Below are 25,330 nucleotides of genomic sequence, written 5' to 3' on the forward strand. Positions count from 1 at the left end.
CCTACTCTGCTTTAACCATTACTGTTTGTTTCTTGTTTAGGGTCAATTATCGAGGTTTCCTCATCCCGTGCCCCGAATTACTCAGCAATATGAATGTTATGGCTGCGCATTTCTCGTGTCAAAACTTTCGTACGAGAACTCAGACACTCAGACATTCATTTTGGCAGCTGTTGCAAACTGTAACTTTTGAGAAAGTGGTTTTTTTTTTCCATACGTGGTCGGAGCAGTACTGAAAGTACTTAGAGGTGTTCCGAGAGTCCACTTAAACTATTAACCACATTCTCTAAGAGAACGTCCAATATTGTGACCTCATGTGTGCAGCTGCACTCGCTGGGAGCTGAAATCGTGGAGTTGAATTTTGGCAAATTAATTCCTGACATATTAATTTGTATGAACTTCCAGTTCCTGAGTAAGCAAACACCTTGCGCTGCCACGTATTATAGCCTTTTGCTTGGCGAATTGTTATTCTTCCAACGAGGTGCTAACAGCAACAAATCCCACGAATTTACTTACAGGGAAGTTATTAAAACAAAATTACGCATAAAAACTCCATTTCTGACGAAAGAAAACGTAATCTCGACAAACATAGTTGTTTGCCTGAAGGTTCTTAATTATATTATCCTTTGAGCCTGTGTAAAGCATTGTTGTAATTCCTCTGCCTTTTGGCGCTAGAATGGTTGACTTCCCATTGAATATATCAAAACCGAAGCATTTATTGCGGTACAGAACAGGAAGACTACCAGTGGTTCAAAACACATTTAGCCGGGGAAGTCAATATTCTTAATAGAGGCGCATTTAGGGGAAATCAAAACTAAAACAACGAAGTTAAGAGCAGGGCAATTGGTTCTCGTTATTGCTGTCAACAGCTCAAAGTTAACTGCAACCAAGGGGACTCAAAATCTCAAAGACATGAGGACAACGACTCTCTTTCTCTTACTAACAATTACGGCATTAATCTTGCTGTCGTTTCCTGAAGAGTCCAACGCAGTCATTTTCGTCCTTTCGCACGGTAAAGTTGCGAGGTTAAAACAAAAAGTCAGCCGTGTGGAGCGCAAGAAGAGAAGAAAAGGTTCACACAAAGACAAGAATAGAAAGAGGAGGAAACAAGCTCAGAGAAGAAAGATCAAGGAATTTAAGCGATGGCTTGCCCGATTCGCTAAGAAGGTAACTTCACGATAGAGTTCTGCATACAGGGAATACAATATAATAAAGCGAGTAATTAATTCGTTGTTTTTGGTGCTAATATAGCTAAGTGAATTGGTGTTTATATGTAACAAGCGATATTAAATTCAGCTCGTGTATGGACAATGATGAAATCAATGTTTTACACTGAGTAGAAGGCCTGAGGCAACTGTGACTTTTTTGCTTCGTCAAAGTCACAAGATTCATTATCTAATTGTAGACTGGGTCTTTGGCAACAAAGTTATGAAACTAAGACCTTGACGTGAATAGCAATGTACTCCAAATTATGGAAATCACTTGCTGTGTTGAGATGCTTTAGTGATGCTCGTAGTTTGAAGAAACGTCAAGCCAAGAGATGACGTGTTTAGCCAACTTCTAAACTATACGCAGTAACTCGACCACCCGGAACTTGTAAACAAATTACAGTGTTTTCCAAAGTTCTTTATTTCATTAAACTGTTGTTTCAGTAAAGGTGGAAAAAGAACTAAGCTTACATAATACACGATCTCATCAGTTGATGTGAATGAAATCCGCACGCAAACAAATTGTTGAGCAAATGGCGTCCAAGAGCAAGTTCGAATTATTAGTTATTTTCACAACGACTTGTCTTTCATGCAGTAAAGACCCTGTCAACATATGAACGAAATCTATTTTGACCAAAAACAATCATGCTCAAAGAATGAAAACTTGAAAGAAGTTATTTGAGTATTGTCTACTCCGCAACAAATTATCGCGGTCGGTTGAATAATAATAGCAAAACTCGAAAACTATTTAGATTATTATCTGAGGTCTTCCCACTTAGCCAAACATGGAATGACCTGCATATAACGTGAGGGTCGCCTTGTTTCAGGGGCACCCAACGAGATTATAGCTCAAAACCACTTAAACATAGCATTGTTAAACGTATTCTAGTATTTAATCGGTAGATATAGGCATATTTTTATCCCCTAAAAATGTTTCATCTGTTCGGATTTCCTAGCTGAAAGTCTAGTGATCCGAAAATTCTAGGGATCAAAACCTACCTTTACGAAAATTTCAGCCAGAAAAAGGGCTCCCGAAAATTCTAGGTGACCTTTTTAGGGTAAAAATCCATTAAAAATGGTCAATTATACCATATTTTAGATGTTCGAAAATCCTAGGACAGGCAGGCAAGCATGAACTTTTACAACAAATGTTTCGAAAATTCTAGATCTCCAATCGTCTTCCGAACAGATATTTTCCGAAAATTGACGTTGGGTGCCCCTGTTGTTTGTTCGTTGCGCAACGATGTCCAAGAATTCAAGGCTTTTCTCTGTACACTGCGAAACACAATGGGTGTCTGAGTGACTGCAATTAGTAACCGAATCATCGACGTGTTTGACGGAATAATTGCATGCTACCATTAAATCTAAGCACTCAGAATTGTAATAATCTGACCTGCAATTTCCCTGTGTGTCAAAGTCAAATCATAAGCTTTCTTTGGACTTTAAACTTCTCCGCATTCTGGTCTCAGGCCGTTTCACATGACCAAGTTTTGCTAATATGGCCTTCTCATGCTATGCACGTGCCTCATCCTCATCTTACAGTTTCTCGAGAAATTCAAGTTTACTGCAGCTATTTTCTTATCTCGAACTGATAAACTCTCCTAAGCCATCAAAAACTTCTTGCTCTTTGTAGTTCTTTGAAGGAAACAACGATAGGAATAGAAATTCCTCTACAACGTACCTATCTTAATTTAGGTAAACTTGGCCCAGTTCCTGAATACCTAACTAAAATCATCAGCTTGTTGCCTCTGTGTGGTTGAATGATTTTGGGGTCTAGCTTCGTTTGATTCAAGTTTAAATATAAATCTTGACTCCTTAAAATAGCTCAGTGTCTTATTTTGTGTTTTTTTTTTTTTTTTTTTTTTGAGCTGGTTCAAAAGATTTTAAATCTCTTAAGCCCACTCCGAATATCAATTATCGCTCATTCAGTAAAAGGGCTTTATACATCCTTAGGAAAAGTGCTTTCTTAATCCTCAACGTTAATCTTGTCCTACCCTTGTAATCTGTGTTGCTTTGTTATTGTGTGCGCACTTATTTATTTGAAATTAGCGTCCACTGGATAATCACTGGGAAAAAATAAGGAGATTTAAGTTTCTGTGGAGAGAAAATTTATTGAAACTCTCAGTACTTATCTTTTCCTACTGTGCGGAGTCCACAGGTTGCGTTGATTAAATCTTTTCTTCGCCACGATACGTGATTGGTCAAAAAAAGCTAGCGCCACTTTCTCATGACGCTAACTAGCACCTGAAGTGATCGTGAATACCATAATATCTGGTTTTTGACGGAGCAGTTTTAAAGTCAAACCAAATGTTTGCCTGAATACGCTAGCGCTCAGTGACATTAAATAAATTCAAAAAATCAAAACCAGGATCAGACATTCATGCGGGGGTGTAAGCCACGCCTGATCTCACAAAATAGCTTAGATTTGACAAGAGCCGCTATGTAAGAGAAGAAGACTACTCTTACATAGTTTAAGCCTCATTTAGCTCCCATAAATACAGACAGAATCATTTATCCCATCAAGTGGCTTCGTTTTGCAGACGAAAACAAGGAAATGTGTTGCATGTAAGAAAGATTTTTTTCACATAACACGGAAGTCTGGGTTGTTCCATCAGCCACAGTTATCGTGATTGACGATTCTATGTTGCTGATTTCCTTCCCTGTACTCTATTTAAGAGCCCATGACAAGAAAGTAATATGAATCTCGGTTTCAGTTCTGAGCTAGTAGCCGTGGCCCAACGCAGCAAAAAGACGCCCTTTATCATTCAGCTCTTGTATTTGCTTCGACTTCATAGCTGACTGGAGCCGTTCTGAGAGGCATTATCACCATCCCCGGTATAATTATCATTAAATTAAAACAGTTCCAGGGAGCGCGGTATTTTTATTTAACACGCCTCCAGAAACTTATACATGATTGTTACGTTGGGGTGAACTAGCGTCGCGTTTTCGTTTACGTGAAACGGGAAACGATATGTTGCTTCAAAAGTTGCTTGTTACCTGTAGCCAACAGGCGATCAAGGTGCTAAGACCAAACTAGTTTCATTCTTGACTTGCTAGTTTTTGCCAAAACACAAATTTAGGCAGTATGAGGTTTGCGGCGTACACTCGTGATGCTAAATATTTCCATTGGACGATAAGTTTCTGTGTGAATTCGCTGTGGTCAGAGATGCCTTTGAACACTACCTTTTGCAAAAAGCAAATTTTCCACTAGTTAACGTTGCTCGACGTATCTTTAAATTTATCATCATTTTCCTACTAACGCGGGTTTTCCATTGAGTGCCGAAAACATTTTCGTGAGAATTGGCTTTAAAAATATTGAGCCACATTTCATACCATTTGAACAAATAAAAAACGTGCTTTTTGTTGTTCATGGTTTTCCCTCGCTCAGTACAGCCACTGCGAACATTTCCCTGGCGTCCTGAACGGCCAATTCAATTCATGGTGTTTTCGTCTTGATTGGCCAAGGAACCTTCTTGGATTTTGATGTAGGACCGTAAGTAAAAACCGTCTAGTACGTTCTTATAGTTCCTTATCCGTAACAGAAAATAGTAATTTATTCTCAAATCATCGTTTTTCTCAAAGCGTCTGGTGGGAAAACTAATTACCTTTTTTGTTTTAGAATAAAAGTACCGATAACGGAGATGGGATAATGAAAAAGAAGCGCATATGGACCTCGAAATAGAAGTCACTGCTTTAATATTCGGGTCATCACAACTAGACCGTGGATTGTATCTGAAATATGCAGTGTGCACTGGAGTCCGCAGCGCCGAGGATGTCACAAGACGATGCAACAATAACATTAAAAACGATGAGATGACATGATCCGCAGATGTTTTTTCTATTAGATTCATGGCTATTATTGAGAGAGTGAAGGGGTCCACTTAACAAAGCAACTTAACAAAACTCAGAACTACTGAAGCACTTTACAGCCAGACATCTCGGCTATGGCAATCACTCGTAGATGAGGCGAGCCAAACAGCAAATCTTGAAAAGCTGGTTTAGAATTATTAATAGCAAAGACATGAATTTAACTGATTACAGTGCAGCCTTCGACAAGGTTCGACTTTATTTTGCTCGGATAGTTTCCATAGAAACGAAGCCGCAAATCATAGACACGCTCGCAGATTGCACGCAATGAGGGTTGGAGACGAGCTATCGAATAGTAAATTCTCGAATATTGTCTTAGCTTTAAGTGTACAGAAAATTACCTTCCAGAAATGGATAAATGAAGACAAAAATTGAAGCTGTTTCAATCTGACAATCCTACAATGGAACAACAGCTACGGACTTAAGTCTACTTGACTTTAAACGACCTGTGCTCTGTACATGTGAAGTGGGCGGAATCATACTGAAAAACCCCTTGATCGAGGAGTAATACTTTGTTTTGTCTGAGTATTTTAATAGTGAAGTCAGTAGCTGTGTACACAATGTCCACTATTGATTTTCTGGAACGATCACCGAATCATAAGTGTTCCAAACCAATCAAGATAAGATCGATTGTCATAGAGATTGTTTTTCGTCCAAAAATTTAAGTCTCTCAAGTCCAATACAATTCTGTATTAAATCAGAAAAAAGAAAAACGCAATTAAAATCTTAATGTACACGCCATCCTGTGCTCTTGTTTACTCCGCCAAAATGGGCTTAAAATCAATTAATGTACAGGGCGTATTTAATTTGCTTTGCGGTTGTTTTATTCTACAAAAATTAACCGATTACATTCACTCTAGAAATCTCTCGTTTTAAGTTTCGTTTTTGAAACCGGCATCCAACAGCTTGTGGGATGCTCTTATCGTTTTGTGGTATTCAGCCATCCTACAAGATGGTCCCGCATTATACAAACGTAGGTGTAGTGTAGACAGAACTCACGCTACTGGAAGCAGTAAAATAAATTTGGCGGATTGGCAACACATAAAAGGCATAAAACACACTACTTACCTGACGACAATGTCGATTACCGTACTCCAATTTCTGAGAGACGAATTTTTTTCACGGCATATATGACACAAGTATAACAAGTCAATGTTCAAATTCCAATGCAATGTGCCATTGTTTAACGTATTGAGCTTAACTTGCTTCCTGTTTTCAAATTTGTAGCGTTCCTTACGCATGTTCTAATTGCAAAAATAGAATAGATTGGTTTGTTAGACGTCCTATTTCCTTTGGCTTTTTCGAAAAGGGCCCTTTTCGTTGAAATTTTCGACAGATTCTTCGAGAAAAGCTGAATTTCAAGCAGTGTACCGGTCTGAAAAAAAAAGCGCTTTAAAATTAAAGTTAATAGATCGAATATTATCTTGATACTCCTTGCTGCGCTATGTCAGACAATATGGGACTTCACAGTATGCGCACATGTTGGTGAGTATTGGGTGGGCAAATAGATTCTAAAAACCATCACAATTTCACAGTAACAAATTTAGCTAATTGGTTTGTGCTGCTTGCACCAGCGCCGAGTAAAGACCGTTCGATATTATTTCATTGAAGGAAACAATGTTAACTATGCATTGACTGAAAATAATGCTTACAGATAACTACTACGTCAAGTCTGACTCACTCCCTGGGCTCATGAAATTGAATCACATTGTTAACGATGAGCCACTGACAAGTATGAAATCGGCAATATACAATGCTTTACCGCGGAGAAAAAAGATGACAAAAATAGTCATGACATTTGGCTAATATTTATGTAGGAGACCAGTGGGCAACTTCGAGAAATCCAACTCGTCGGAGTGCTACAAAATTGGCACCATATTGCAAAGTTTTATCGTCTGTCGATGTTACGCCTAAAATAGTTAGCTTTTAAGATAGATATAGGATAGATAAGATCATCTTTGTTCCCCAATAAGGGATTGGCTGTACTTGCAAATAGTGGTCTCATTTGATTTTATACCACGCATACACATTAGTTAAATAGTAAATTGGTTAAATATGTGGCCCATCAGAAATTAGGAAAAAAGGCTGAGAGACCGATGTCAAGAACATTTTTTATTTGAAAATTCCTATGAACTTATAAAGATTACCCTTATTAGACCTGCGGCAGAGGTTTTTGAAACCTAGCAGAGTTCAGTAGTTTTTGCATGTGAATTACTTCGTGGGTGTGTCTTAAAATGATAAAATCATTCCAAAGTGTTCCATAATTCTTAAATCGAATAAAAGAGCCTTGAGAACCAACATCCGGTGGGTTGTGGCTTCAGAGCCGCAAAAATTACATGAATTACAATATTGATTGCAAAGATGAAATTAACAAAGTCGAAAGTGCGAAAGAATGACGAAAGACTTTCAAATCCATGATTGTTCAGAAAACGGAGAAGCAATTACATCAGTTGCTTATTTAACCAAGTAGAACGATATAATTTTGAGATAAGGCAATTGGATGCCTTAAGAACCCGAAGTACGTCAAACACCATATTCACTCAAATTTAAAAGGAATTAATATTGTTTTGAATAGGAATTCTGGCTCGTTTTGTGGAGGAGGGCAGCTTTGCTTTTGCTAAAACGTTCCGGGTTTTTCGACGGAAAAAAACACATTCGCATTGTAATTGTTTCAAACAAAATCATAATGCCGCAATCATCCAAATTTAACATGATCCTGTGGTTTTGGGGACGGGATGTTTGTGGGTTTGACGAGAGCGTTGCCAAAAAATTGTATATTTGGCAAAAAACTAATAAGTGCCCCTGGTTCTCTTGTGTTCCAATGCCATGAAGCTTTCTCTTTCTTTAATTAAGGTGCAAAAACCAGAAGAGATTTTCAGAATACCGGTATTATACCCTTCGCTGATGAAAAGAAAAGAAAAACAGCGGAATGCATATGACCGATATACTGATTGCAGTGGAGGTTTCAAAACGTCCTTTTCCTGTTATCATAATTAAGTTGAGTCGAACCGTCACGATAAAATGAACTCAAAACCGCTGGAATGATTGTTTTTATAACGATAATTTCACCAGATATTTGGCACGATACAGGATGTAGAACTATCAAACTATATCAACGGATAGCGAACGTTGGATTTTTCTGCCAACTCTTTCGCTAACGATGTAACATGTAGTTCCTCATCCCGCCGAAAATTCAAGATTCCCTTACCAAACAATGAACTAGTTCAAACGTTTTCCAAATCTTAACGGTCACTGAGACGATCCGACTGAGCATGCGCCAGGTGGCAGGCCACCCACAGAAACCCTCAAGATTCATTGTCAAGCATTCCAACTGTTACGAATAAAGTGCTCTTTTAGCAATACTCAGGGCAAATCAAGTGGTCTGTCCTGGTTAAAAACGTCGCGTTCAAAACATCTGAAATCCATTTTTCTCGTCTGTTTTTCAGATTTAAGCAAAATATGATGTCTCACAATGATTACGCATTTAAGTTCAGAAGTGCTAACATAGTTAATTTTTTTCGTTGCAGTTTTTGCTATTAATACCCAACTGATTTCATCAATGCATTCCAATTAACGCAAGCTCAACTTGAGCGAACTTAATGCAAGTATTAGACATTATATGGGGATCGATTAATTTTGTATTTGACAGTAAATGGGAAGTATATATATTGAATGCGTTTTTTCATTTCCATGAGTTTGCCTATTATTTACAACTGTATGGTAACTGTCTAAAACTTTTGACCTATATTGATCTCAGTTTACAATTTGTTGTTGAATGCAACTTGTAAGCAAGATCAAGAATTAAAAAAAAAATACCCGTTAAACAGGTGTTGTTACCAATGAGACCATTGAAACAATTTTCCTCTTTGCCTGTTATTTTCGTTCGACCGTGTAACGTCCAGTTTCGGAACTCGGTTTACTTTAATAGTTTTCCGTTGGGTCTTTGAAGACTTGAACAGCAAGGAAGGCGAGGCGTACAAACTCTAGACGAATCTATGTAATGACACATTTATGCCTGAAAAAGACCTTTGGTTTTAATATTTTGAAAAACAAAAATAAAAAAGCAATTAAGTCATAAGTTGTTTGCTGTATGCGTTTATTTTAGATATCAATTGACAGGTGGAGCAGATAATTGCATGCCTACTCACTACTCAGTTCATATTGTTCAACGCTCGTTACAGGACATTAAATGTTGCTTCAGCTCGTATCTATCAGCTATTTTAAACTCGTTAATCTGTCCAGGTTTAGCTTTTTTCAGGCATAGCTCATATCACCATCCCTGCGGTTAAACTTTGTCAACTAAAAGCATAGATAGTATATTTCTCAACTTCGGTTTGCTACTACTCTTTCCTGACGCAGTAGAGGCCATGTTTAGTCTGGCACCGCTAAATTCGAAAAAATCATTTTAAACCGGGCTTCATCCGTCTTTTGAAATTTTCGAAAGGAAGAATCCAAACACGTTTTCATAAAAAAATCCCGCGGTTGTTTGTCCATGGGTATCTCCATAGTTACCTGTGAAGATTTACGTCAACGAATATATTCTAGTTATTTTCAGAATTATGTGAATGATGTTCCTATTCCTGATTGGCTCATTCTTAAGAGATCATGAAACAATGAACCGAGTAGGACATGGGTATATAAGATTCGTGTTCAGTGCCACGAGCCATATCAGAACAAATCTTGACACTGAACTGAAGAGCACCATTGACGGCGAGCTGAAACAGACAGACAAAATGAAAGCAAGTTCTCTTGTGTTCACATCCATCGTCCTTTTTGTTGTGATGGCTTCACTTCATGAGACAAGTGAAGCATTCGTTGTATCGCTCACTGCAAGACGGGATAAGCTAAAGATGGAAGAAAGAAGGAAAAGACTGGAAGAGGAAAGGGTGGAAAGACGCTTGCAGGAGCTGGAGAATGAAGAACAGGATATGCAAAGAAGAGTGAGACATCTGAGGAAATGGGTCCAAAGACATAAGGTTGCGAACAGAGCGAAGGTGAGTCTCTTTTCAAGCTCACTTATCTATTTTTACAATAATAAGCTTTTTCGTTTAATGTGCCATTTATTAAAGCGCTGACAGGCAGGCAAATAGACGGAACTATTAATTAAACTAAAAGAAACTAATGCGGCAAGTCAATTGTTTCGAAGCTCTTCGAACTAGAATCACCGTGACCGCAAATATAGTTAAGAATACTTGGGTTTTGATAACCGACAATGAAACTACTTTTTCTTTTTCTTTTGAGATACTCAGTAGACAAAAAAATAAAGAACAAGGAGTTCCATTCTTTTTTCCGCTAGAGGAATGTGATGTATGAATCATTCTTAAATGAAACACTTCACACGCACTTGACATACGCACATAACAGACACCACATGATTGCGATCAATTGGTGACCGGACGTTATCCGGCATAAGTTATCTACTTGGTCCATGTTTATCAAATGCCGTAAAGTGGTTGAAGTATATTGATAAGGTCACTAAATGACCTTATTTAGCAAGGGTCGAGAAGAGAGTCTTTAGGAAGGTTAGCGTGCGAGAATATGTAGATTTGTATTGTGGGAAAAAAACAGTTGTGGGAAAAAAACAGTTGTTATTTGTGGTCTGTCTGCTTTGTTTTAGCCCACCCATGCTGTTTGGTAATTGCTTCTTCAACCCTTAGTTGAATGCTAGAACTTTCTTACAAGAAAAATCAAAACAGCCAATTCAGTTCATATTAAATAACGATTTGTTTACTAAGGAACAAGGAGGGCCGACCTTGAAAACTATATTTGAATATCTTCATGGACATTGCCTTCTTCCTGGTGCTCAAAAGCAACTTTGTATTTCTGTGGTTTAACGAAATGCAAGTCATCTCAAAGCAGCACAAATCAAACGGGCTTTTAAGTTTACCCTTAATCCATAATTTTATTAAATACAATCACACTTACATCGCTTGGACTTCTCTTTCTTACACAGACAGCACAACAGATGTCATCCGCAGGAGACCACTGACGTCACAACATCAAGTGACCGAAGAGCTGAATCGAAATATCCAACTCGGCGCACCACCTTTCGGAAGAGAGAAGCCATCCAGATTTATTTATTTAAGTGTCTTTCTCAAAGAACTATTTATAAAGTCAAAATTAATCGAAAATCAATTTAAAAAAATAATAATATATTTCAGTTCCTAAAAGGATATTAGAAACAAGAAAAAAGCAGAAACGTAACAGAGACAACAGCTTGAATTAAATGTATATCATTAGGATAGGAATTAAGGTAATATCATATAGCGTTGCCGCTAACACGCACAAGCGATTTTCAATTACTAAACAAAGCGTGACGAGCAAAACAGTGCTTAGAGTGAAAATAAACTTGACGTTTTTTTTTTTTTTTCAAGTGACAATCTGCATTGTCATTTTTTGTTTTCCCCGCAGGGCCTTGATTAATTAATGCTAGAGGGAAGTTGATATTGAAACTAATTACTCAGCCTAAGTGGAATTGTTACAGTTAAAATAAACATTGTTTCTGCTTTGTAAGGGATTCATCACGTTCAAGCATCATTTTGCTTGAGTCCCCTTCTCAGGTTATTCTTCACTGCCTTAAGCCATGCTTACATGCTCATACATCAACAGCTATTGAAACGCCAAATGTGACAAAATAAAATTTTTAACGATTGTGCCACAATTAAAGTGCAAAGGTGGAAAACTGACTGCGTGCTGGCTTTTGATTTCCATTTCCCACCTGGCATCACTGAATTAGCCTGTCTTGACTCAGTGACTACCTGATCACTGTCTTGATAAATTAATGTTTCCCGTCTGTCTTCCTTTCTAAGTGGCACCTATCCGACAAAATGCATGAAAGGACATTGAGAAAGAGACAAAGTCGTGTTCCGCTGAATGCCCGTCAGACTCTTGTACTCACCGACCAACATCCTAGCTATGACCTTACTAATCTCAAAAATGGGAAATTTCTTTTCTTTCAAGTTTTATTTCGGGATTGCCTATGCGTTATATTTGCGCCATTGTGATTCTCAGAGGCTACATTTTGTTACGTTAGTACCACGAATCGGTAGCTTTCGCTAGAACAAAGAACGAAAGGACAAGGAAGACAATTTCATCTTAAAACCTAACTTCACGTCATATGATATCAAATCAAACCACCAAGAGTTTAACCAATATGAAACGCGTGGACTTTAGAGAGAAAATTGAAAATTGAAAATTTTTTTTGTTGTTGTTGTAAGAAACAGTACTAGTCATCAAGACACGTCTGCGCACATGTTTGCGTCTGTTGCTTCTGCGTTTGCGTTCGCATGCGTTGCAGTGAAAAGCAGTCTTTATACCTTCCCTTATCGTTCTCTCTGACGTAAGCGTTGCCTCGACGTTGCGTTGGTTCCGTGCGTGGTTTCTAGGTTGCTCCCTAAAAAGGGTAAATCCCCACAAGTCATGGACTTGTACGAAATCTCGGCAGTGGTTGCCATCGTCTACAGAAAAGGACTCCCCAGCGCTGACCGAGAGAATCGCTACCTCTAAGGACGAGAAGGGAGATATAGCAACGACGACGAAAAAGCAAAAGCGGCGCTTACGAATTAGCATTTTTGGGATCGTGTCTCTTTTGTGTTTATTCCATCCCGTTAATTCGCGTTGGAAAATGGGGTAAAAAGGACGACAGCTACTGCAAGGACAACGCCACAAATCAATAACAGCCCATTTCCGAGTTGCTACATGCCTCAGTTTCAAAGCGAGTCCTCGTGCACAAACATTCAAATGGAAAATGCGTATTGTTTTGCAAACCAAACTCGTGTCCCTTACAACAGCTGAGCACTCACTTCGAAACCAAGACAAACAGCCACTCGGAAATGGCCCATTGATTAAAAGAGGAAAAATGTTCGTGCTGCACGTGCCGCATGCACTTTAGCACACATTTTTACCTTTTACGGTACACTGCATAACACGACGTACATGACCACCAAATTATTTGTTGTTATGACGACAACGATAGCACACAAATGTGACCCGTTCATTGTCTATTTTTACTCTAAAACCCCTCCTACCCACTTTATTTTTTGTATACTTTTCCCTATTTGTACGACGTGAGTTGGATGGAATAATCGCGAGAGACTTAAGATTGTGCAAAGTTATCTTTTGAGGTGACGTTTTCGTCGAAGAAGTCGTCGTGGTCTTAAAAAAGGTGTTTAAGCAACGACGACAGCTACGGCTACAGCAACGGAAACGAAGAGGGAAAAATAGTCGTACCACACGTGCGACACTAATTTTAGAACATTTACGTTGAAGACAACAACGTAAAATGACCAAATTTCAAGATTTGATGACAACTTGAGCATGTAACACTGAACAACATTTTAACAGTTCGTACCAATCCCGTTATATGATAGTTCACGCGTTTTTGTACAACTTGAACCAGATGAACTAATTGCCACGAAATTGTTATGATACCCGGGCCAGCGGCTTCGACATTTGCTTGAAAAACGGTTCGATTTTGTTGAACGCTGTTTACCGTTGTTGAACGATGTTGACCGCTGGAGTTGCAAACGGATTCAAAACATCATCGGAAAGGCCTGGTATTCAGTCCCAGGCTCCAGGGTATTTTTATACGTCATTCAAAGGCCGATTAGAGCGCAGGCGCATACCTAACAATGTTGAAAGAGGGTGGCCAATCTCGTCCCCAGAGTCCACATTCCTTTTGGTCAGCACCAAGAACACGGACTCTGGCCACTTCCAAGGCAGGAAATCCGCAAATAACGTACTTCCGGCTCGTCTACGCACTCTAAGAGATTTGAAACAACTGCGATTGTCAACGGCTACAAAAATGGATCTTCACTACGACTGCGCATAAATTAGAAGTGGCCAGGGTCCGTGTTCTTGGTGCTGACCGAAAAAAAAGCGGACTCTGGGGACGAGATTGTAGGTAAGCAAACGGTTTCAACATTAAACATTAGCGCTAACAAAAGAAATGTTGAATGGCTATGGAAGCAAAGTTTTAATTAAACGCATTGAAACTTATTCTACACCAATTCAAATCCGATTCAGCATGTTCCAACGCGGTTGTAACAGAGTGGCAAATGGTTTCGACGTTGCTGTTCAACAAAATCTAACGGATGCTGAAGCAGGCTGAATGTTGAAGCCGAAAACGTCACTTCAGAATATAAATTGCTGCGCAAACCGCTTCAACATTTGCTTCAACATCTGTTCCATTTTGTTGAACGGGTGGGCAAACAGTTTCAACACATAATCAACATTTGATTCAACAAGTTTCATGAGAGGTCTCGTATTCAGTCCCAGGCTGCAGCTACGTTTGTTACTACAGACAGACACGGACACAGGCATGGATACGTCATAGAGAGACCGATTAGTGCCTGTGGGCACGCGCATACCCATGCAACAATGTTGGGGGCAAACGGAAATTCAAGTTCATTCAACATTCGCGAAGAAAACAAAAGCAATGTTGATGGGTTGTTGAAGTAAAGTTTAAATGTTTTTACACTTATTCAACTTCGGTTCAACATGTTGGAAAACTCAAAATAAATAAATTGAAATAAACGGGAGAATAAAAGATGGAATGTTGTACGCTAAGGCAGTGTCATCATTATGTTTAGGAAAGCCTAAAAGAGGATCTCAATTAATATTTCTTTAAGTTATGTTATTGTTTTGAGATATTTTCATAACTAGACTGGTTACCATGGCCATATGGCCAGTCCAGCCTACTTATTCATGATAAAAAAAAGTGCTCTTTCTTGCTCTTTTCGCCGTTTGGCAGCGAAGAAAAACAAGCGTTTTTAATATGAACTTGGTAAAATCTTCAAGTTACACACAAAGGCCATAGCAGTGGGGGTTGTAACACTCAAGTTTCATCCGAGGGAGGAGAGGAGGAAAGTTTAAAATGTAACACAAAACAAATGTTACATCTCTCGTCACGTCCTGGGGGAGGGGGGGAGGGGGCGTGGTTTCAACTCACTAGTGCATTACTAAAACTCAGTAGCAAATGCAGTACGCTGCTGGTCAATTTTTTGGCCGTTTCTGCCTCCTCCCTGATTTTTCACATTTCTCCCTGATCAGTACTTTGACGGACGTTTATGTTACGTAACACAACACTTGCAGTCTAAATTCCTTCCGATATTGTGACTTCTATTAGAAAACTTTGGTTAGTAACTCTGATGATTTTTAGCGCCGTAAAGCCGGTTTTCCTACATCTCACCGTTTTTTGTTTGTGGCTGAACGAGAAATGTTCGGCACTTGTTGCTGAGCGTGACGTCAAGGTATCGCAACAATCAGTACACGAAGTCCATGAAGATCTTTAAAAAGAATACTGTCACGTCTTAAGTACGATTACAATCTCAGTCAGTTTACTTCAATTTGTAGTAGAATTATATTTGCACAAAAGGGTCCAAAACGACCTTAGGTGTTATGTAAAACGTACTTTAAATACAGTGCCAAAGTTCAATGTTTGAGTGACAGCTAAAACCGCGACTTTTCAGGCCTCTTTTTTCAATAGAAACGTAAAACCCTGGAATTTTATCTGCAATCTAGCCTCTTATGACAGGTTTTCTAGTCTAAGTTCGTTTAAAAAGTTTTTGCACGCCACTTATATTACTTTACTGGACACTACTTATAATATTGGCATACTCTGCACATGGTTCCTCTCACGTAACTGAGAACGCATGTTTTATGAGTCAAATGAGTCAATGAGTCAGTGAGTCATGAGCCCGGGGGGGGTGGGGGGGGGGGAAATCAAATTTATAATTTTCTTTCTTAATCAGGGTATCGATTTATCAATTTTTGTCTTAAACTGGGTTAAATGTCTTAAACAGGGTATCAAAAATCGGAATTCTGTTTTAAAATGGGTAAGAAAATCAGCGATATTTGTCTTAAACAGGGTCAGGGTATGAGGGGCCGCGCCGCACCTCCCCAACCAAGGATTAGGCCTAAGCACTCTCTGAAATTTTAGCTTTCATTTTATGGTTTAATTAACTGCACTAACTCGTTGACTCATTGACTCATGACTCATTGACTCATAATTACTTAACACTCCACGTAACTGCCCTTGCCACCGTTCTTAATTTTATCTGATTGATTTCACTTGTTCCTTACTGTGCACTATTAGTTATTAATTAGATTTATTGTAATTCCACTAAATTTTAGATTTCTTTTTAGATTTTTAATTAGATTTCAGGGTTGCGCCTCGCATGGGATACTTTTCCCGTTCGCGCAATCCCTTTTGGTCTTTTATTCATTCTTATCGATTTGCTATTTGTACATATTTAAATAGTGTTTATAAAGTTGATAGACAAATTGCTGCAAAAATCACACAACACGGCGCCGTTATCTATGACATGTCGGAACGACGCCGAAAGCGGGATTCCAAGGTCAAAAATAAAATATTTCTTACGATTAAGTTCCTGTAGTGCTGTACATTTTTGAAAACTTAGTGGAAGTACCAAATCTGAAAGCATTACTCGTTTTATTACTGGCACATAAACAGACCTAACACACATGCAGAGCACAGAAGACAAAAAATTTGTGACTCACCATTCCTGATCTTTGAATCGCCACAGAAGAGACAAAAAGGCACACACATCTCCAAAGACCTCTCCAAAATATCACGTGGTTAGATTGCAGAACACCCGGCCCACTAATTCACATGTCATTAATAAGAATAAACTTTATTGTTTTCTTACTCGTTCCTACAATAGGCCCTAACAATTGGGCCGGGTATTCTGCAATTGCTCCTATCACGTTTCGACGAACAATTCCTTGAGGTCTCATGATTTTCCGATTTGGCCTCTAAATCTCACGGCGTACGGTCAAACATAATTCATGTATCGAAGTGGTCAGACAATGAAGCGAGAAGTCGAAATACCGCAAACACTGGAGCTTATGGGCTCAAAATAGTCTTGGATACCCAAGGTCTACCAAGTCTTCTCTCGATATAATTGTGGGGAACAGAACTGTACAGTTTCTTATATTAACATCTATTCAAACGTATTCAGTAACTGGGTCGTCAATGCGACTAAAAATTTAGTACTGGCGACCAGCAGACTTTCACAACTGGTGGCCATTGGGCGTCCTACCATTAGGTTCAGAGCCTTTTGCCAACAGGTGTCTGACTTTTTATCCTGTCGATGTTTTTGAAATAAAAATGAAAGAAGTTTTTCCGCTTAACTACCTCCATAACGCAGGGTCCCAAAGGGGTTTAGGGCTCCAAGGTTCCGGGCCTAAAAAAGCGGGGCTGCAGGGCTCCAAGTCCAAAAAGATCGCGGCTCCATAGTAGCTACTTTCAGGACTCCGGGCTCCGCAGCAAGAAACGATCAGGGCTCCAGGCGGAGAAATGATCGGGCTCCGGGCTCCACAGCAAAAAAATCCAGGGCTCCAGGGCTCCAAGGACCTCCCCTTTGGAAGCCTGATAACGTCGCAAGCCACCAACGTTTTTTAGCGGTTTCTCATAAAATACGTATTGCGGACGCAAAAACAACTACTCAGAAAAGAAATTCAAAGGACTGGTACCGAGGGATGTAGCACAGTAACAACATGGCGGCTTGTATGCGACAGAACGTGACTGGTGTTTCCATGGCTAAAATTTTCAAAAAACTAAGGGGCAGATGGATTTCTTTATTACACTCGAGGTCGGATATATTTCTCTCCAAAATGTCCGCTTTCGAAAGCGAAAAATAATGCTTGACGCATATAAAAGAGCACGCGCGCGGTCGTTGCTTTCTGGTATCCATAAAGAAGTTCAAAACGTTCATTTTCGAGCGAAAATTTTTGGCGACCACAATTTGCCATCTGGCCACCGAAAATGTTTATCTAGTCGCCAATTTGCGCCCACATAAAAAAGTTAATTTCGGACCCTGAGTAAGGCTTTAAATACTCGAGTCACTTTTTTAAAGATATTCTCCCTTCTCCCTTTTCATGCTGGTTCACTCGTCTCCCTATGTTTGGCGGACCTTCTCCCCCTTCTCCTATTTTTTTGGGATTGGCCGTTTCTCCCTGCCTTAAACTTTAGCCACCCCTCCATAAACTGAACGGGTTCGATAGCAAGAGAGTAGTGAGAAAATATCGTCAGAAACGCAGTTAACAATTACGGCTTCAGTCGTGTTCACACTTAGCGTTGATTATGATCAACTGAAGTATAATTAACACCGGAAGTGCAGAAATTGTAAATTCGAAGATCTACATTTTGCAAAAATATCTCGTTGTGATACTTGATATTTTCAATTATACACGTTTTGTCTTGTTTCGTTTTGTTTCCTTTCGTTTCACAAAATACAGTAAGAAGCTAGCTACAGCTCAGTCAGTGCGTGGTCACGATCAACTACTCAGGGGCACCCAACGTCAATTTTCGGAAAATATCTGTTCGGAAGACGATTTGAGATCTAGAATTTTCGGAACATTTGTTGTAAAATTTCCCTGTTCTAGCCGGATTTTCGAACATCTAAAAAATGGTATAATTGCCCATTTTTGACGGATTTTTACCCTAAAAGGTCACCTAGAATTTTCGGGAGCCTTCTTTCTGGCTAAAATTTTCGAAAAGGTAAGTTTTGATTCCTATAGTTTGCGGATCACTAGATTTTCAGCTAGGAAGTCCGAACAGATGAAAACCTTTTAGGGGATAAAACCTATATCTATTATTTAAATACCAAAATACGTTTAACAATGCTATGTTTAAGTGATTTTGAACTATATCCTCGTTGGGTGCCCCTGACTCCCGGGGGGGTACTCCCTTGTAAGGCCTTAATGGGGACGTGCGGCCAGCCAGGGTATGTTTTTCGGGAGTTTTGTCTTGAACAGGGTACCGAATTTATCATTTTTTGTCTTAATCAGGGTATCGATTTATCAATTTTTGTCTTAAATTGGGTTAAATGTCTTAAACAGGGTATCAAAAATCGGAATTCTGTCTTTAAATGGGTAGGAAAATCAGCAATATTTGTCTTAAACAGGGTCAGGGTATGAGGGGCCGCGCCGCACCTCCCCAACCAGGGATACATCGAGTACCCCCCCCCCCTCCCCCCCGGGCCCTGACTACTCGTATCAATGAGAAATCGAGATTTAAATTACTTGTAAGACAGCCGGCAATAACACAATAAACTCTACTGTTCATAAATAAAAGAATAGTCTTTTGTTATAATCAAATGCTGTTGATATACATACCTCATAAGTCCCTGGGACACGGGCAGACAAACTTTCCGCCATCTTGTCTTTCTTCCAAGTCCCTCTCTTTCGCCCTCTAAAATCTTGAATTCAGGATTTTGGCTTTCCAAAATCTCGAATTTATTATTTTGGCTTTCCAAAATCTTGAATTCAGGATTTAACCCTAACTCTAATGTCATAACTCTAATAGGTTGTGTTTTCACTAGGCCGAGCTTTCTAGGCTTTGTTTACAAACTGACTTTTACTAGCTAAAAGTGACAACTGTTTTCACTGTGAAATTTAACCCGCAATCTAAGCCGCTAACTCAGAGGATTCAAATTGCAAAAGCGCGCCATAATAAATGAAAGGGGCCGTAGTGCTTGGAATGACTTCTCTTGTGATTATTTTCGCTGTATTTTTGACAAGTAGAAGGAGTTTTATTCAGCCAATGAGGCTTATGTCCTTACAAATAAGGAAGATGCGACGAAATGTTTTAAATAATTCTGTCAATCCAACAATGAAACAACATTCAGCGCCATAGGCGCAAGACTACATATATAAGGCTTATCTAAGACCACAATTCTGGTTTAAGGACCTGGCCGAAGAAATGGAGAATCCAGTGGGTCGGGCGATTGTAAATCGAATAAAAAAGACTGTTGAAATCGTTTGCCTTTTTGAATTTCTCAAGCTCAACCACGAGGGACTTTTCTGGAAAGAGGGAAAATGACATCACCACATCATTTGGCAGGCTTCTGTCAAGACGCGCGGCCTGATTGGCTGCGGTGTTATACCATCTCGCGAGGTAGTATAACTCTGCGTGAATTCCGCTCGTAAAGGCGAGAAAATCCCTTGTTTTTGCTTGTGAAAACAGCTTGCTAAAACCAAGACGAGGTGTTTTCATTGTACTTCCGGACTTTTCCGGCTTTATCTAGTTAAAATTGTCCTAGTGAAAACACAACCTATGAAAATAACTCTATTGCTAGTCAACTGCTTATGGCTCTGTTCACTATACTTCGCAATGTGAGACAAAATGGCGCCTTATCGCGTGGCTGCCACGATTATCATCACCATGTTTGAGGCGAGAAGAAAACCAAGGATAGCTTCCGAGAATAAGAATTCCAAATCTTCGCTCCATAAAGCGATTAGAAGTTTCGTCAGCTCATACCACCACGTGTTCGCCATTCTATTTAATTACGTACTGTAATTACTTCAAACTGACCCCCTTGAAGTTGTTTGAAATAATTATAATCCAATTTTAATCACGTACTGTAATTGGTTGATGTGAGCCCATTCCAAAATTAATTGAATTATAAATCTATCGTAATCGAGGCCTAATGTGAACACGGCTTCAGTTTTTATGGAAATGGAAGACACACGTGCAAAACGGGCTGGAAACTTATTGTTTTTAGCTTTCTCGTCCTCATCGTCGTTGTTGCACGTTGTCCACATTACATGCTTTTTACAGTTGCTGATTTCTCCACGTGCTGCACGTGCACAATCTAACAATAAACTGCTGGAAAGAAAGTGACGAAAGAATAGAGTAAAAACAAACACAACGAAGGCGAGAATGAAGAAGAATCCAGGGTGAATGGTAATACAAACCACAAACAGCTCCGTCAGACATTAATGCTATCACGCCCCTTCTATGACCCATTCGATGAACGAGACTTGGCGATGTCAACTTAACGCAGAAAGGAAACGATTAACGACAGGCTTAGCAACACGAAACCACGAACGGCTGAATCGCCAGCGGTAACTCAGTCGATTGAGGCGATCCTCACGATACAGGATATCTCAGTCTTGTGCTCATTAAATGGGTCAAGGTAGCTATTTTTATTATTGTGATTTTTTTTTTGGGATCAAACTGACGATTTTTTAAGTGGGGACTAATAAGATAAATGCACCATTGTGTAACTGAAGCAATGCAAGGGCTGACCCTAAGAGCTAAGAATTCGAATCTCTTTCCGTTGCCACTTATCTTTTGGTATTTCAGGGTTTGAAGAAAATCATTTGGTTCAGTCATCATATCAAGGGGCCTCATATAATATATGTAGTAATTATATCGTTTGGCTGTCCTGAAAAGGAATGAGTTTCCCTGGAAACTCCGCGATCGATTAAAAAGAGTTCCAAGAGTATGATATTGATTAACTTTGAGAATTATAAGTAAGTGAAGATTACAAGCCATTTCAGTGCCAGGATACATGAATACCCCTCGAGAAGCACGGAAAATTCTGTTAAGAGATCAAGTCACCCAATTATGATTGTGCTTGGCTTAATTGTTCTAACTTTTCGAGTAAACGAACCACTAGATAGATAAGTCTTTGCGTTTTACTTGAAACAAATAGGCCAGCAAAAGACAGGTCTCTGGTTGAAGATTAATAAAAGCGTGAAAATTCTCTTTTATACTGAACTTGGCTGGGCCTTTTTAGAATATCTGTAGCTAAAAGGCGACATTCATGAAATGAGTTCAGATGAATGCTAAACCACGCAGCTATTAAGGTTTGCGGGAATGGTTCACAAAGCAAGATAGACCAGGAGCTCATCAAGGGAAACCTGTATCTCCACTTATTTCTTCAATCAACCCTTCCCGAGTAAATTTATTTTTAAGGGACAGGCTTTTCCCGCAAAAAACTATCTTCTTTCCCTTGACACCGAGATAGCTTTGTTTTCGATTGGCTTTACAACAGTCAGGACATGCCGAATCTCCCGAGGAAGGCGTTCTGTAAATAAATCTATCCGGGAAAGGGTTCACTCCTGCCAAGTATGGGACATAGAGGTTCCCCTTGATGAACTCATGAATAGACTAAATACATTTCCCAGCACCCGACAAAGCCCCCTTGCTGTTCTGCCAAGGTGGCCCCGTGCCTGCACCGCTAAAGCCTTTTGAGAGATCACCGCCCGAACGCCTACTTTAGAAAAGACCACAACATAAGCAACTTTGAGCCTGAATTGAAGTTTGGACTTTGAGCGTGGGAGTTTAATTTTTTACCGTCTCACGTAGATTATAGTCTTCTACGTTTGGTTCTTATCAGTGCGAAAAGACTAGTAGCTCACTCGGGTTCGAGCCAACAACCTTCCCATGATAACCTGATATTCAACCAATGAAGCTACACAGTGAATGGGTTTATCAAATCGAAGACAACACCAATCAGAGGGATTTGCAGGGTTTCAGTAAAAAATTTCACGACTGGTTTCGTCATAATTACTATCCGTCAACGGCTTTCGTACGTAAACAAGTACATGGTTTTGGATATCCAACGTGATCTTTCACCAAATTTCACCAGTTCAGTTTGATGAATGCCATTGAATCTGGTGTCAAAGCTTTTTTAGCTGCTGCTGTAAAAGAGAATAAGTTGAGGTCGACCGTGGTTGATTAATATAGTTCGGGTTAATTCTTTTGTAATAACGTCTTCTCCATTCTGTGCTTTCATCACATCGGGAATTTCTTAGGTCCTTGTGGACGAATGATCTCACCCTCATAACTTTATATAACATTTGGGCCTATTTTTTTTCACGTCTATTAAAAGTCGTATCTTGAAGCTCTACTTTTGTCGAAGGGAAAATCAGGACGCACTTAGCCCGAGGTGATAAGAAGCCTGCATTATTTCATTTGAACTAGTGGTTTGTCCGAGTTCAGTTACTGCTAATTTAATTAAAATTGCTTCCCAATTTTTCCCCAATTTGTTTTCTAATTAAAATTGTTTTTCATCTGCTATAATTCTTGAGGTTCTCCTGTTAACACAGTGGGAAATAGTTTAAAACAAGAGATGATTATTTTATGATTGTCTCTCTCTTGTCGAATGAGAGCACATGAAAATAATATCACGCAGCTAGCAAACTAGTCATCCGAAATATTGTCCCAAGTTTACAAGAAGCAGATCTACCGTTTAACTTACCGATAACTTAATTGCAATTCAATAGTCTTGACTATTAGCGGCTAACTGAATACGTGGCTTAGAAGCCTCGGTTCTCCTCTTGAAGCTAAATGAAGTCGACATATTCTTTACAAATTCTGTCTCCATCTTTCTCCATCTTTGCTGACATCAAAACTATTGTAGTTCAGGATCTTTAGCAATTTAACAAATAAAATATCAGCCAATTTGACTCAAAAGGGCCGTGGAACGACTAACATACGATCTGCTTACGTCTTCCGTAGAGCATGTCTTGAGTCAGAAGTCCGTAAATCTGCACGTTTAGAAAATCAGAAAAAATTTACACTGCTAAAAGCCTTAGAAACGCATGTAGGCAATTCCCACGTAACAAACTTAAATGCATCTTTTTTCATAGACAACCTATAAATAGCTTCTTAATATAATCGCCCTCTTGCTGACAGAACGTGTAAGACTACTTAATTTACACAACTTATGAATTTCATGTGACAAGTTTGTAGCCAACGCAGAAGACCCTGATTTACAAGAAAATGGCTTGCCTTGCCCAGGGTGTCTATGTCCATTGAATTAAAAAAAAGTGACATCAAAACTATCCGACCAAGGCCTTGCGTTGGAAATTCAGCATTATCTTCGAGCCGATTCCTCTGTACTCGTCTCATTCAAGAAAGAGGAGTTGTCAACCTTCCTTGTTCTCTATTTTGGAGATGAAAAAGAAACATATTACAAAGTAAGACGTATTGGCGGCACTGAACGAGGAAAATACTTATAAATATTTGTTTACAAGCTAACAAGGTTACCAATACACCAATTAATGCTCTAATTGAATGGTACTTAAGTCGTCTTCCTTCTGGAAGCAATTTCCCATTGAATCGATTAACATTTAGATAATTTGTAGACTGTTTTAAGTATCTAGCTCTGTGTTCTTTTCGAAGTCCTCAAATTTGAGTTATAAGTTTCTTTCATAGTATCCAAAATCACGTTGTCAAAACTCCGATTGGACAATACGTCTGCGTGGTCATATTTTGTCGGCTTTTGATGGTGCCAAGTTCTTTGAATCTTACCTTTAAAACCGTCTGCCCTCAAACTCAACCCCGTCTTGTGCCAAACAAACAAAAGAAAGTTAAGAAAAAGGTATTACTGAGCCTTAGATTAATTTCCTGACGACAGCTCTACCATACTATTCCTTGTTTTAACTTCACGTTATGCAACTTAATTTAACATATAGGATCCATATTTCGAAGTTTACAGGGGTCTAGAAAAAACAGAACTCAAATCCTTTTACTTTTTCTTACTTAACATCATCTTGTTTACCCAGTGCAGCAGCCATTTTTCTTTCTTTCGCTTTTTCTTTTCAGCTGTGGACGTCTGTGGATTTGGCTTTCCAACATTTTGCACTCGTCCTCCAGTCATAACAATTATGATTTTTTTCCCATCACCTTTTTCCATCTGTTGGCCTATGGCGATAATCCCCAATAACGCGTGAAGGAGGACAATCGACCCTAGAGTCTTCATTTTTGCAAGATGTGTAATTAGACAACAAGCTGACGTTATCGCAAGCGCTTGTATCATAAACATTCACCAATTACACGGGTTTTCATTTATCAACACTCTTACCGGAAGAACCGAAGTTATGAGGGCCAATCAAGCTGTAAGAATCTAATTGGTTAAGATCTGTCCTGCCGCCCACATTTAATGATATTGTATCGTCTGCGCGACCAAGGTATGCCGACTGAATAGCGCAGATCCTGGAAATATTTCGGCAACAGTAAGAATTCGAAACAACTTGTCATTAGCAAATGTTGGGTTAAATAAATAAAACATGTATGGATTTATCATGCACACCACATTTAACAAAATTCTGTGTTTTCACACACACACCCAAAAAAAGTTGTAGTAAAACGAGTTAACCACAAGCATTACATTCGAAAATCCTGATTTCTACGGCGCAAAAAATATGTCGCCGTTTTCGATGTTACCCACACTTTCACACTCATTCAACCAATGACCATTTCATTATTCGTTTACTTCGTCATTATAAATCCATGAGCTAATAATGTTTTTTAAGTCTGCGATGGGCATAGTTTATTTCAAAGATGACGGACAACAATAGATGGAGATGTAAACTAAATCACTCAACGTTATCATTTTCAATGCATCACTCCTAATCTGAACTTTCTGGTTAAGCTGAAGAAACACTGAACCGCCCTATGTCACCCAAAATCAGCACGTTTCACCCACATTTCACAATAA

General features: G+C 39.2%; 2 long non-coding RNA genes across 2 annotated transcripts; one reads left to right on the forward strand and one right to left on the reverse strand.

Annotated features, from left to right (window-relative positions):
- Positions 1–642: 642 nt before the first annotated feature.
- On the forward strand, positions 643–11,745 carry LOC138008354 (uncharacterized). Its single transcript, XR_011124240.1, has 3 exons — positions 643–1,164; positions 4,825–10,066; positions 11,026–11,745. It is a non-coding gene; the product is annotated as an uncharacterized lncRNA (long non-coding RNA).
- Positions 11,746–22,941: 11,196 nt separating this feature from the next.
- Positions 22,942–24,723, reverse strand: LOC138006282 (uncharacterized). The gene is made up of 2 exons (XR_011123881.1): positions 24,373–24,723; positions 22,942–23,773 (listed from the first exon to the last, which is right to left on the reverse strand). It is a non-coding gene; the product is annotated as an uncharacterized lncRNA (long non-coding RNA).
- Positions 24,724–25,330: the final 607 nt, after the last annotated feature.

Source organism: Montipora foliosa, chromosome 6 (genome assembly GCF_036669935.1).
Source record: "Montipora foliosa isolate CH-2021 chromosome 6, ASM3666993v2, whole genome shotgun sequence".
In the NCBI taxonomy this organism is placed as follows: domain Eukaryota; kingdom Metazoa; phylum Cnidaria; class Anthozoa; order Scleractinia; family Acroporidae; genus Montipora; species Montipora foliosa.